Source organism: Pseudophryne corroboree, chromosome 11, assembly GCF_028390025.1.
Source record: "Pseudophryne corroboree isolate aPseCor3 chromosome 11, aPseCor3.hap2, whole genome shotgun sequence".
Taxonomy (NCBI): domain Eukaryota; kingdom Metazoa; phylum Chordata; class Amphibia; order Anura; family Myobatrachidae; genus Pseudophryne; species Pseudophryne corroboree.
In genome coordinates this window covers 154,564,512-154,579,608 of record NC_086454.1, presented here as the reverse complement: position 1 = coordinate 154,579,608, position 15,097 = coordinate 154,564,512, and the positions used below count along the sequence as shown (strand labels likewise).

Below are 15,097 nucleotides of genomic sequence, written 5' to 3'. Positions count from 1 at the left end.
TAGGTATTTAATTTTTTTGGATCGCCAGGCGAAATTAAAGTTAGCAGCTAGGAGAGATCTGGTATCCTCATTGAGATGCAAAGGGAGGGCCTCCGATTTAGAATAGTTAATACGGTATCCCGAATAATGTGAATATAATGATAGGGTTTTAAATAGGTTGGGGATAGAAATATTAGGTGAAGACAGAGTTAACAGAACATCGTCTGCAAATAGTGACAGTTTGAACTCCTCATCGCCTACAGTGATGCCCTTGATATCAGGATTAGCCCTAATCATGCACGCCAAGGGTTCGATGGTCATGGCAAAAATTAACGGAGATAGGGGGCACCCCTGGCGCGTACCGTTATTGATTTGGAAGAGGGAAGAATCTTTACCATTAACCCGGACCCTGGCAGAAGGGTTGGAGTAGAGTGCCTGTATACCCTGAAGTAGGCTTCCTCCCAGGCCGAACCTACGTAAAGTAGCGAACATGAAAGGCCAAAGTATTTTATCAAAAGCCTTCTCCGCATCAAGCGAGAGAAGGACCGAGGGCAGTTTGGCTTTATTGACCAGGTGGACCAGGTCAATGGTTCTGCGGGTATTGTCCCTAGCTTGTCGGCCTGGGATGAAGCCCACCTGGTCCGCATGGATCAGACGTGGGAGAACTGAATTTAGTCTCAGGGCAAGAATTTTGGCAAAGATTTTAATGTCATTATTTAGTAGAGAGATGGGGCGGTAGCTAGCACAGGAGTTGGGGTCCTTCCCAGGTTTGTGAATTAAAACTATGCGTGCCTCTAGAGTCCGGGGGGATAGAGGGTTACCTTTGAGGAAGCCATTGAAGAGCCTACAGAGATGGGGCAGTAGAATCCCTTTAAATTTCTTGTAATACATAATTGACATGCCGTCAGGGCCAGGGGCTTTACCAGATTTCTGAGTTTTGAGTGCGTTATCTAACTCTTCTACAGTTATTTCTGAGCCTAATTGAGAGACTGTCGACCTGCTCAGTGATGGTAGGTCACACTTATCTAAGAGGGATTTGATCCCCTCCTCGAATCTCGCTGAGGGCGACGAAGGGACTGCCTCCGTATTATATAATAGCTTATAAAATTCCTCGAATTCTCCCAGAATGCGGTCGGGGTCGTGTGTTAGTGTTCCCTGCTTGGTGCGTATAGATAAGATATTTTTTGAGGAGATCTGAGCCCTCAACTTCCTGGCCAAAATCTTATCTGCTTTATCCCCTTTTTCGTAGTAAATCTGGTTGAGGCGTCTAAGGCATTGTTCAGTCTTATGAGACAAGAGCATATTGAGTTCCCCCCTAACTTTAAGTAGTTTGTCTAAGTCGGCAGGGTTTAGAGAAGACTTATGAACCTCCTCCAGAAGGTGGAGTTGGTCAGAGAGCTCTAAGATCTTTTGGGAGCGCTGTTTGGTGAGCCTGGCCGCGATCTGAATGAAATGGCCTCTAAGGACCGCTTTATGCGCCTCCCACAGGGTCATGTCCGATATACCAGGGGTTTGGTTATCATTAAAGTAATCATTCAATGTCTGAGTCACTTGTTGCGGTACATCGGGCTGTTGGAGGAGGGCATCGTTAAGGGACCAAGAGGGGGGGGAAAGAGTGCGGGCCAGCCCAGACAAAGATAAGGATATCGGGGCATGGTCAGACCACGTAATTGGATGAATACAGCATTTCTGGATTCGAGAAGTGAGGTCTCTTCCTACCATAATCATGTCAATTCTAGTGTATAGATTATGTACTGGGGAAAAGAATGTGTAATCTTTAACTAAGGGGTCGGCAACCCTCCAGGAATCGAAAAGTAAGTGATTTTTAAGTAGGGACTGCAGGGCTTGGGAATTGCGGGTATGTGTATGGGTCTGGGATGTTGGCAGGGAGCTGGAGCGATCAAGACTATGATGGAGAATAGTGTTGAAATCTCCTGCCATTAAAATGTCACCTTTCCTACACTGAGCAATTTTGGAATCTAAGGCGGCGAAAAACGAGGCTTGATTGACATTGGGGGCATAGATATTGACCAAGGTGATGGGGACATTATTAAGCTTGCCTACTATAATGAGGAACCTTCCGCGCTTGTCCCTAACAATTTTTTCTGATTCTAAGTGTAGATGAGCGGGGATTAATATGGCGACCCCTCTTTTCTTCTGGGAGTGATCGCAGGCATGTATGGCGACAGGGTGGCGTTTGGAACGTAATTCAGGGTGGGAAGTACCTTTAAAATGTGTCTCCTGGAGGAATACCAGATCTCCCCCCACCTGTTTCAAAAAGAGAAATAGTTTGGTCCTCTTTTGGGGGCTATTGAGACCCTTCACATTATAGGATATATGTTAACAGACATGGTTGAATAGGTGGAACCATAACTCTAATGGCCCAAAGGGCCCATAAATGATCTCCCTGAGGGACGGGGGAGAGAGGAGGAGAGGAGTGGGGGGTAGAGAGAGAAAAGGAAAAAAGGGAGGATAGAAACATAAAGAACAGTACAAAAAGAAAAGAAATGAACAAATATAACGTACCGAGCCAATGACCCATTGTACGTATCGTACGGGTCTGGATGTTTGAGCTCCCGTATGGGGTATTAAGGGAGAGGAGTTCTCCCCTATGCTCAACACTGACTAAACTAGCTCGGTGGGGGGTATGGCCCTGAGTATCAAGGGGCCCTCCGACCAAATATATGGGGGGAGGCGACCTGAGGGGACATAACAACAATTAACCGTAATGAACCATTTTTAACTCTTAAGAGCAAAGAGAACATATGTTCAAATATATGAACACTGTAGCAAAAATTAACCCGTAAACCTCTAAGCTAGTATACATAACAATAGAAAATAACAAAAAATAACATATAGTAACCCGGCAGTGCAGCTTTGAAGAAGTGTTCACGAAGGGTCATGTCTCACAGAGGTTTTTGCCGGGACTGTCAACCAAAGGCGTCGAGGCGCCCGTTGCGGGAGGGGTGAGACTGGAGTACGTTGAAGAACTGGAGCTTCCCGTGTGGAGTCAGGTTTATCAGATTCCGGGGGGGAGAGGTTGAGTCTCGAAAGAAGCCGGTGAGCCTCCTCCCTCGAACGTGCCAGCAGTCTCTTCCCATCGAGTTGCACAATAAGGGCAAAAGGGTAGCCCCATCTGTACCGAATTTGGTTTTCTCTGAGGATTTGGGTGTACTCCCGCAGGTCGAAGCGCCTCTTAAGAGTGGTCGGGGATAAGTCCTGAAACACCATTAGCTTGTGGGTGTCAAATATACACAGGTCTCTATTCCGGGCCGCTGTTAGAATTTTTTCCTTGGTTTTGAAGTAATGACATCGTAGAACTACGTCTCTTGGAGGGGACGAATTCGAGGGTTTTTGGCGCAAGGCCCGGTGAGCTCTGTCCAGGAGGAACTGCTCCCGCGGGACGTCCGGAAGGAGATGCTGGAAAAATCTAAGGAGGAAATCTTCCAATTGTGCTGGTTCCACCGACTCCGGAATGTGTTTAATGCGCAAGTTATTACGTCGTGCGCGATTATCTGCGTCTTCCTGTTGGTCTTGGAGCAAATAAATATCCTCCTGCATAACGTAGACTGAGTGTTCCAGTTCCTGCTGGAAAGCAATGACTTCGTCGATTTTTTGTTCAGCGTCATTAGTGCGGGCCCCCAGATCAGATATTTCCGCCTTGAGTCCTGAGATGGCTTTATGGATCTCCGAGTGAAAAGCTTGTTTCAGCGACTTCATCTCCGCCAGGATGGAGGAAATGCAATCTTTCATGGAGGGGTCTGGGGCAGATGAATCTTCCTCAGATTCTGAAATCGGGGCGGGCGGTGGGACGGCCGGTATTTTGGTGGAACTAGGCTTCATTTTAGAAATAAAGGAGGAAATTTCCGCAGAAGACGTATTTTTCTTGGCTTTGGACTTAGGCATGGTGTGTGACAGTCCCGGAATTAAGAGAGGTCATAGGGCATATCAGAGTAATAGCATAAGTAGCTAGTGATCCATCACGAGATAGGCATTGAGAGTTCACAAGAACAAGACCCCCATGGTCGCGCCCATAGGCAGTCAGCAGCACATTTCTCTGCTAGATAATAACATAGGAGACTGAAATATATATAGCAGGCGTAGTTGCAGGCAGAGACCAGGAGATGGCGCTCACTGGTTTGTGATAATGTAATACAGAAAAGTCCAGCACAGAAGGGGAATATCAAAAACCTTCAGCAAGATGTATGAAATTTTAACCCTGGGGGGGTGTTGGAGCCTGTATAGAGCCCTTATATGGTAGGAAGAAGGCACTCTGTTTAGCCCAGCCGCACCCCAAGGCAAGGGGGGGGGGGGGGGGGAGAGGGCCGACGCCAGCACCGTGATGGCCGTCGAGTGGAGCTCCCCAGCCACCGGGCAGGATCCGCAAGCCAGGTGTCACCCAGCAGGCCAGGTAGAGGGTTTCCAGAGCCCCCAAGCTTAGTGTGGCTAGTGATGCCCCTTATGAGGTTTGAAAGGCTGCAGGGTAGGGACTGAGGACCAGCCTCAGAGAGAGGTAGGAGCAAGTGCGGTGTTGCTGCGGTGCTGTGTCTCCCTCCAGCGCCCGGCCCGAGGAGACTGGTAGTGACCGCCCGCTGGTGTAAGGTACATGCAGCGGCAGTGGGGAGAGCGTGTTGGGGAGCCAGCTCACCTCTAAATGTAATGGATGCCGCCGGGTCCCGAGTCCGCCGTCTTGTCCCAGGGTCAGAGGTCTAAAATGGCCGCCGTCTCCGGGGCTCCTGATCCCCGGCGTCCGCACCCCGGCCAGTTCTACTCTCCTCCGCTACCTCCTCCGTCCCGCCAGCACGGGGAGACGCAAGTCTGCTTCCAGGGGGTCCGCGTCAGGGCACCTGAGGGTGACACAGGGATGGTGCTGAGGCTCCGTAAGGCCCGCCGCTGTGGTCTCCAAAATTTAGGCCCCGGCTTCTGGGTGGAGGGTAGGCCGCAACCCGCAGGAGCCGGGAAACCGGCTCCCCGATTCCGCGGCACTGCCCCACCACCGGTGAATGCTCCCTTCGTCAGGGGGAACAAGTTTGGAGGGGTTATTCCGGTCAGGGAGTGGTTTTTAAGGGCAAAATTCGCTGGTTTCTGAGGAGCTCTCAGAGTGTGCTGCCTTTCCGTTCAGCCTCCAGGCCACGCCCCCAACATGTTTTTTTTTTTTTTTTTTTTTATTTATTTTTTTATTGGTAATAGCATATCTATTTATATTAGAAGGGATTATGTACTTGGTTTGTCTATTTAGGAGGCACAAGTATTATTTATATATTTTTAAAAATATTTTTATTTTATTTTTAATGGAAAAATGGTAAAAAAAACCAAAAACAAAATGCGTGGGGTCCCCCCTCCTAAGTATAACCAGCCTCGGGCTCTTTGAGCCGGTCCTGGTTGCCAAAATACGGGGGGGGGGGGAAATGACAGGGGATCCCCCGTATTTTAACAACCAGCACCGGGCTCTGCGCCTGGTCCTGGTGCAAAAAATACGGGGGACAAAAAGAGCAGGGGTCCCCCGTATTTTTTGGACCAGCACCGGGCTCCACTAGCTGGACAGATAATGCCACAGCCGGGGGTCACTTTTTATACAGCGCCCTGCGGCTGTGGCATTAAATACCCAACTAGTCACCCCTGGCCGGGGTACTCTGGAGGAGTGGGGACCCCTTCAATCAAGGGGTCTCCCCCCCCAGTCACCATAGGGCCAAGGGTGAAGCCCGAGGCTGTTCCCCCCCCATCCAAGGGCTGCGGAGGGGGGGCTGATAGCCATGTGTAAAAATTAAAGAATATTGTTTTTTGCAGAAGAACTACGAGTCCCAGAAAGCCTCCACCGCAAGCCGGTACTTGGAGAACCACAAGTACCAGCATGCGGGGGGGAAACGGGCCCGCTGGTACCTGTAGTTCTACTGCAAAAAAAAAAAAAAACCCAAATAAAAACAGGACACAGACAACACCGTGAAAGTATAACTTTATTACATACATGCCGACACATACCTGTGTTGACACGCCGACTATGGCCACGTCTCCAATGTCGATGTCCGGGGTACCTGAAAATAAAATTATACTCACCTGATCCAGTGTCCGGTTCTTTTATTGTAATCCACGTACTTGGCAAAACAAAAAAATGCATTAACCCGTACCAGACGGACTGAAAGGGGTCCCATGTTTACACATGGGACCCTTTTCCCCGAATGCAGAGACCCCCCGTGACTCCTGTCACAGAAAGGTCCCTTCAGCCAATCAGGAAGTGCCACTTCGTGGCACTCTCCTGATTGGTTTTGCGCGTCTGAGCTGGCAGACAGCGCATCGCACAGCTCCCTCCATTAGTTTCAATGGTGGGAACTTTGCGGTCAGCGGTGGGGTTACCCGCGGTCAGCCGCTGACCGCGGGTGACCTGACCGCAAAGTTCCCACCATTGAAGATAATGGAGGGAGCTGTGCGATGCGAGTCTGACAGCTCCGACGCGCATACATCCAATCAGGAGAGTGCCACGAAGTGGCGCTTCCTGATTGGCTGAAGGGACCTTTCTGTGACAGGAGTCACGGGGGGTCTCTGCATTCGTGGAAAGGGGTCCCATGTGTAAACATGGGACCCCTTTCAGTCCGTCTGGTTCGTGTAAATGCGTTTTTTTGTTTTGCCAAGTACGTGGATTACAATAAAAGAACCGGACACTGGATCAGGTGAGTATAATTTTATTTTCCGGTACCCCGGACGTCGACATTGGAGACGTGGCCAGAGTCGGCGAGTCAACATAGGTAAGTATGTATGTGTTGGCATGTGTGAAATAAAGTTGTATTTTCACGGTGTGCGTGTCCTGTTTTTATTTGGGTATTTTTTTTGCAGAAGAACTACAGGTACCAGCGGGCCCCCCACATGCTGGTACTTGTGGTTCTCCAAGTACCGGCTTGCGGTGGAGGCTTGCTGGGACTTGTAGTCCTTCTGCAAAAAACAATATTTTTTTATTTTTACACATGGCTATCTGCCCCCCATCCGCAGCCCTTGGATGGGGGGGACAGCCTCGGGCTTCACCCCTGGCCCTTGGGTGGCTCGGGGGGGGGGGACCCCTTGATTGAAGGGGTACCCACTCCTCCAGGGTACCCCGGCCAGGGGTGACTAGTTGGGTATTTAATGCCACGGCCGCAGGGCGCTGTATAAAAGTGACCCCCGGCTGTGGCATTATCTGTCCAGCTAGTGGAGCCCGGTGCTGGTCCAAAAAATACGGGGGATCCCTACTCTTTTTGTCCCCCGTATTTTTTGCACCAGGACCAGGCACAGAGCCCGGTGCTGGTTGTTAAAATACGGGGGATCCCCTGTCATTCCCCCCCCCCCGTATTTTGGCAACCAGGACTGGCTCAAAGAGCCGGAGGGGGGACCCCACGCTATTTTTTTTCGGGTTTTTTACAGTTTTTTTAAACATTTTTAAAAATATAATCAAAATCCGTCAAAATGGCCGTTTTTCGACAGCGGGACTGTCGAATTAGTTTTTTATTGAATATGTCGAATTCCGGCACCCACCTGCCGGAATTCGACGGTCGAATTGTGTCGAATTTAAAAACGGGCGAAAAAGTGCCGCAATTCGCCCGGATTTGCATATACCCCATAATGTGTAGTATTGTTTTGTGTAATTCTCCTTAAAGACTGTCCTAATCCCATCAGACTTAGAAGAATTTGTGACAAAGAATAGGATATCTGGGTAGGGTGCGTACCCCAACTCACACTCAAAGCAAGTATTTGTGCACGTAAAGATTTCTTTAAACTTCTTCACCCTTTTGTTATGTGTCCTTCACCATAGAGTAAGTCAAGAAGAACATAACTAAACTCACTTTAAAGTATAGGTAAATCAAGTGCATAAAGGTATCTTTTTTTTTTTTCCTCCCCCCCCCCCCCCCCCCCATTTTCTCTTTTGTGACAACACGTTTAGGGAGCGTACCACACTCACGGGAAACACAGCAAAGATGTTCCTATCTGGGTTTCTTTTAGATCCACAACTTGTCTTAACTCAGGAACAAGTCATGTATTATTAGTGGTCCCAAAAAAATGAAAAAAAAAAAAAAATGTGTCGATCAATCCATATCATTTAAAAAAAATTATTATACAGAAATTCCCATAGTTGGGATGTAAATAAGTACAGGACAAAAATGGAAGGACATGTACAAAAAACCAGCAAACTCATCTTTAGAAGTTTAAAACAAAAAAAAAAAATCAAATAAAATCTCAAAAAGTTCCGGACTTCATTAAGTGCAGATACGAATAAGACAATGCTTCAATAATAGTCTCTTGGAGTCGAGAGAGGTTTCCCAGTGCCCAGTGTTGTCGACGCGTTTCGGCTCAGCAGGAGCCTTTCTCAAGACAGAGGGTGTTTCTCCCGGAGGAGAAAGCGTTGGTAATACAAACAGTGGTCCTGGATGTCCTGAAGCCAGCCCGGGTTTCGGTTCATCAGTGCATTCGCCTTCTGGGAAGATGGTGGCCTCTTACGTGGCTCTATAGTTTGGAAGGTTTCATGCTCTGCCCTTCCAACTGGATCTCCTGGACAAGTGGTCGGGATCTCATCTACACATGCACCAGAGAATACGTCTGTCGCCGAAAGCCAGGATTTCATTCCTCTGGTGACTGCAACTACCTCACCTTCTGGAGGGCCGCAGGTTAGGGATTCAGGACTGGGTCCTTCTAACCACAGATGCAAGTTTCCGGGGCTGGGGCGTAGTCACTCGGGGGGAAACCTTCCAAGGACGGTGGTCAAGCCTGGAATCCAGCCTTCCAATAAACATTCTGTAACTAAGAGCCGTCTGCAACGGTCTTTTCCAAGCGGCCCATCTTCTGCGAGATCGAGCTGTTCAAGTGCAGTCAGATAATGTAACAACGGTGGCTTACATAAACCGACAGGGTGGAACGAAGAGCAGAGCTGCAATGTCAGAGGTAACAAGAATCATCCTCTGGGCAGAAAAACACGCGTTGGCGCTGTTGGCAATCTTCATTCCGGGAGTAGACAACTGGGAAGCGGACTTCCTCAGCAGACACGATCTCCATCCAGGAGAGTTGGGACTCCATCCGGAGGTGTTCGCGGTGGTAACAGATCTTTGGGGTGTACCTCAAATAGACATGATGGCCTTTCGTCTCAACAAGAAGCTTTGGCGGTGTTGTTCCAGATCGAGGGACCTACAAGCCGTGGCGGTGGATGCCCTAGTGACTCCGTGGGTGTTCCAGTCGGTGTACGTGTTTCCTCCACTTTCACTCATTCCAAGGGTTCTAAAACTCATAAGGAGAACAAGAGTTCAGGCAATCCTCATTGCTCCGGACTGGCCAAGAAGGGCTTGGTACGCGGATCTTCTGTATCTACTGCTAGAAGAGCCGAGGCCTCTTCCTCTTCGGGAGGACCTGCTGCAGCAGGGGCTGTTCGCTTATCAAGACTTACCACGGCTACGTTTGACGGCATGGAGGTTGAATGCCCGATATTAGCTCGGAAGGGCATTCCGAACAAGGTTATTCCTACCCTGATACAGGCTAGGAAAGGAGTAACGTCATCGTATTTGGAAAAATATATGTATCTTGGTGTGAGTCCAAGAAGTTTCCTACAGTGGAGTTTCAACTGGGACGGTTTCTCCTCTTCCTGCAAGCAGGTGTGGATATGGGCCTGCGATTGGGATCCGTAAAGATCCAGATTTCGGCCCTATCCATTTTCTTCCAGAAACAATTGGCTTCCCTCCCTGAGGTTCAGACTTTTCTGAAAGGGGTTCTGCACATCCAGCCTCCCTTTGTGCCGCCTACAGCGCCCTGGGATCTTAACGTAGTGTTACAGCTCCTCCAATCAGATTGGTTCGAGCCTCTACCGGAGGTTGAGGTCAAATTTCTCACATGGAAGGCTGTCACTTTGTTGGCCTTAGCTTCTGCTAGACGTGTGTCGGAGTTGAACTTTGTCTTGTAAGAGCCCCTACTTGATCTTCCATGAATATAGAGCTGAGCTCCAGACACGTCAGTAGTTCCTTCCGAAGGTTGTGTCAGCATTTCATATCGACCAACCTATTGTGGTGCCAGTTGCTACTGACTCCTCAATTTCATCAAAGTCCCTGGATGTTGTAAGGGCTCTGAAAATTTATATGAAGAGGACTGCTTGTCACAGAAAATTGGACTTTCTGTTTGTCCTGTATGATCCCAAGAAACTTGGGTGTCCTGCTTCTAAGCAGACGATCTCTCGCTGGATCAGGTTCACTATCCAGCATGCGTATTCTACAGCAGGATTGCCGTGTCCTACGTCTGTTAAGGCCCACTCTACTCGTAAGGTGGGTTCTTCCTGGACGGCTGCCCGGGGTGTCTCGGCTTGACAGCTTTGCCGAGCCGCTACTTGGTCTGGGTCAAACACGTTTGCAAAGTTCTACAAGTTCGATACTTTGGCCGCTGAGGACCTGAAGTTTGGTCAATCGGTTCTGCAGGAGCCTCCGCGCTCTCCCTCCCGTTCTGGGAGCTTTGGTGCATCCCCATGGTACTAATGTGGACCCCAGCATCCTCTAGGACGTAAGAGAAAATAGGATTTTAACTGGCATGGTCAGATCACATGCGACCATGCTGACCCACTGTGTCCCCCAGTTTTTGACTAGGAGAGCCGTTCTGCACATGTGCATAATATAATACTTAAATATTTTTAAAAATACTTTTTAAACTATATTAAATAAAACATTTAAAAAAAAAAAACAACAACAACTATATGAACAGTTTTGAAAGAAAAATCATCAGTTTAGTGGTTAATTACCTACCGGTAAATCCTTTTTATCGTAGTCTGTAGAGGATACTGGGCGCCCGCCCAGCGCTTTGTGATCCTGCAGTGGTTACTTAGTTCGGTACTGCTTAGTTCTTGGTTAAGTAATATTGTTCAGCCGTTGCTGATGTTTCAAGCTGGTTAGATTTGGTTTGCCTTGTGTGTGAGCTGGTATGAATCTCGCCACTATCTGTGTAAAATCTTTCTCTCAAAGTTGTCAGTCTCCTCGGGCACATTTTCTAGACTGAGTCTGGTTGGAGGGGCATAAAGCAGAGGTTCCCAAACTGTGTGCTGTGGCTCCCAGGGGTGCCTCGTGACACTTGCGGGGGGTGCCCTGGGTTGGTGGTCCAGGACCAATTCAAATTATTCATGGTCAATATAATAGGCAAAACCAGTGCTGGTGGCTGCCAGTCATAAAATATGTGGTCAAACAGAAGCAAATCTTGTCCCTCACCACACAACTGACTCTAAGGATGACATATAAACACGATCTACTTAATGTAATATTTCTTTCTAAATTTCTCAATAAGAAATTTTTGGCCTAGGGGTGCCGTGAAAAAAATCCTTATATTCAGGGCTGCCGTAATTCAAAAAAGTTTGGAATCCACTGGCATAGAGGGAGGAGCCAGCCCACACTCTCAAAATCTTAAAGTGCCAGTGGCTCCTAGTGGACCCATCTATACCCCATGGTACTAATGTGGACCCCAGCATCCTCTACGGACTACAAGAAAAGGATTTACCGGTAGGTAATTAAAATCCTATTTTTACTTGGGTCAGCAGTTCTGATTTAGTGATGTTCATTCTCTGGATTAAAGCCCAGATTTATCAAGCCTTGGAGAGTGATAAATAACACAGTGGTAAAGTACCAACCAATCAGCACCTAGGTGTCATTATTCACACAGCCAGTAACATGGCAAATAAGAGCTGGTTGGTTGGTACATTATTACTGTGCAATTTATCATTCTCCAAGACTTGATAAATCTGGGCAAAGCATGTAAATGCCATCCGACTAAAACATTTCACATGTAAAGATGTAATTCTAAGAACCAGTTTACAAAATTAAGACCAGAATAAAGGACATTTACTAAGCAGTGATAAGAGCGTAGAAGTGCCCATGGCAACCAATCAGCACTGAAATAACATCTATAATTTGCATACTATAAAATTATACAGAGCTGCTGATTGGTTGATGGGGCAACTTCTTAGTAAATGTCCCCTAAAGTAATGTGTATCAAATGTAGCTTGATAGGAGTGAATGAATCAAGTTGTTCTAGTGATTGTTTTGTTACAAAGCAAGCCTTTTGTAATTTATGCTCAAATCTTTCTGGCTATTCCAGAGGTTACACATAACATGTCATTTGTACCTTATGTTGTTTAGGAGGTTTTTTTTTGTGGTTTTTTTTAAACATATTTTGCCTACCTTGTGACTGTGATGAAATTGTCGCTAGAACAACTTACTGTTTATATTCTTTTGTCTTGTTGAAACCATAAATATATATTTCTCTAACGTCCTAGTGGATGCTGGGGACTCCGTAAGGACCATGGGGAATAGACGGGCTCCGCAGGAGACTAAGCACTCTAAAGAAAGATTTCGTACTATCTGGTGTGCACTGGCTCCTCCCTCTATGCCCCTCCTCCAGACCTCAGTTAGAATCTGTGCCCGGACAGAGCTGGGTGCTTTTAGTGAGCTCTCCTGAGCTTGCTAATAAGAAAGTATTTTAGTTAGGTTTTTTTTATTTTCAGAGAGCTTCTGCTGGCAACAGACTCTCTGCTACGTGGGACTGAGGGTAGAGAAGCAAACCTACTAACTGCGGCTAGGTTGCGCTTCTTAGGCTACTGGACACCATTAGCTCCAGAGGGACCGAACACAGGACCTGACCTTGTCGTCCGTTCCCGGAGCCGCGCCGCCGTCCCCCTCGCAGAGCCAAAAGACAGAAGCCGGCAGAAGCGGAGAAGACATCGAAATCGGCGGCAGAAGACTCCTGTCTTCACATGAGGTAGCGCACAGCACTGCAGCTGTGCGCCATTGCGCCCACACTAACCCACACACTCTGGTCACTGTAGGGTGCAGGGCGCAGGGGGGGGCGCCCTGGGCAGCAATTGATACCTCCTCGCGAAAGCTGCATATAGACAGTGGGACACTGTTATATGTATGAGCCCCCGCCATTTATTTTACAAAAAATCGCGGGACAGAAGCCCGCCGCTGAGGGGGCGGGGCCTTCTTCCTCAGCACTCACCAGTGCCATTTTCCTTCCACAGGTCCGCTGAGAGGAAGCTCCCCAGGCTCTCCCCTGCAGAATCACGGTAGAAGGGTGAAAAAGAGAGGGGGGACACATAAATTTAGGCGCATTAATCATAATACAGCAGCTACTGGGTAAAAACACTAAGTTACTGTGTAATCCCTGGGTTATATAGCGCTGGGGTGTGTGCTGGCATACTCTCTCTCTGTCTCTCCAAAAGGCCTTGTAGGGGTCCTGTCCTCATTTAGAGCTTCCCCTGTGTGTGTGGTGTGTCGGTACGCGTGTGTCGACATGTTTGACGAAGAGGGCTATGTGGAGGCAGAGCAAGTGCAGTTGACTGACGTGTCGCCGCCGACGGTGCCGACACCTGATTGGATGGATATGTGGAAGGTGTTAAATGATAATGTAAACTCCTTACATAAAAGGTTGGATAAAGCTGATACCTCGGGCCAGTCAGGGTCTCAACCCATGCCTGATCCTACAGCGCAGAGGCCCTCAGGGTCTCAAAAGCGCCCACTATCCAAAATGGTTGACACAGATGTCGACACGGATTCTGACTCCAGTGTCGACGACGATGATGCAAAATTGCAACCGAAAATGACAAAAGCTATACGTTACATGATTATAGCGATGAAGGATATTTTACACATATCAGAGGTAAACCCTGTCCCTGACAAGAGGGTTTATATGTATGGGGAGAAAAAGCAAGAGGTGACTTTTCCCCCTTCACATGAGTTAAATGAGTTATGTGAAAGAGCGTGGGATTCCCCAGATAAGAAAGTCCTGATTTCCAAAAGGTTACTTATGGCGTACCCTTTCCCACCGGAGGACAGGGTGCGCTGGGAATCCTCCCCTAGGGTAGATAAAGCTCTCACACGATTATCTAAGAAGGTGGCCCTGCCGTCGCAGGATACGGCCACCCTAAAGGATCCTGCACATAGAAAGCAGGAAAGTATCCTGAAATCTGTTTATACACATTCAGGGACTCTACTGAGGCCGGCAATTGCGTCGGCGTGGATGTGTAGTGCTGTAGCAGCGTGGACAGATAATCTGTCTGAGGAAATGGATACCTTGGACAGGGATACCATTATGCTGACCCTGGGGCATATAAAAGACACTGTCCTATATATGAGGGATGCCCAGAGGGACATTTGCCTACTGGGCTCTAGAATTAATGCAATGTCAATTTCTGCCAGGAGGGTCCTGTGGACTAGGCAGTGGACAGGTGATGCCGACTCCAAAAAACACATGGAGGGGTTACCTTACAAGGGTGAGGAATTGTTTGGGGACGGTCTCTCGGACCTGGTTTCCACAGCTACTGCTGGGAAGTCAAACTTTTTGCCATATATTCCCTCACAACCTAAGAAAGCACCGTATTACCAAATGCAGTCCTTTCGCGCACAAAGAAGCAAGAAGGTCAGAGGTGCTTCCTTTCTTGCTAGTGGCAGGGGTAGAGGAAAAAAGCTGCACCTTACAGCTAGTTCCCAGGAACAGAAGTCCTCCCCGGCTTCCAATAAATCCACCGCATGACGCTGGGGCTCCACGGGTGGAGCCAGGAGCGGTGGGGGCGCGTCTCCGACATTTCAGCCACCAGTGGGTTCGCTCACAGGTGGCTCTCTGGGCTATACAGATTGTGTCTCAGGGATACAAGCTGGAATTCGAGGTGATGCCCCCTCAACGTTACCTAAAATCGGCCCTGCCAGCTTCCCCCATAGAAAGGGAAGTAGTGGTAGCGGCAATTCACAAGCTATTTCTCCAGCAGGTGGTGGTAAAGGTTCCCCTTCTTCAACAGGGAAAGGGATACTATTCCACAATGTTTGTGGTACCGAAACCGGACGGTTCGGTCAGACCTATATTAAATTTAAAGTCCCTGAACATTTATCTGAAAAGATTCAAGTTCAAAATGGAATCGCTCAGAGCGGTTATTGCAAGCCTGGAAGAAGGGGATTTTATGGTGTCTCTGGACATCAAGGATGCTTACTTGCATGTCCCCATTTATCCGCCTCATCAGGAGTACCTCAGATTTGTGGTACAGGACTGTCATTACCAATTCCAGACGTTGCCGTTTGGACTGTCCACGGCACCGAGAATATTTACCAAGTTAATGGCAGAAATGATGGTGATCCTGAGAAAGCAAGGAGTC

The 15,097-nt window shown here is 48.2% G+C and overlaps 1 protein-coding gene across 4 annotated transcripts in view; it reads left to right on the top strand.

Annotated features, from left to right (window-relative positions):
- Positions 1-15,097, top strand: part of ZBTB3 (zinc finger and BTB domain containing 3) — a 43,425-nt gene that overhangs the window by 6,812 nt on the left and 21,516 nt on the right. The window lies entirely within an intron of this gene.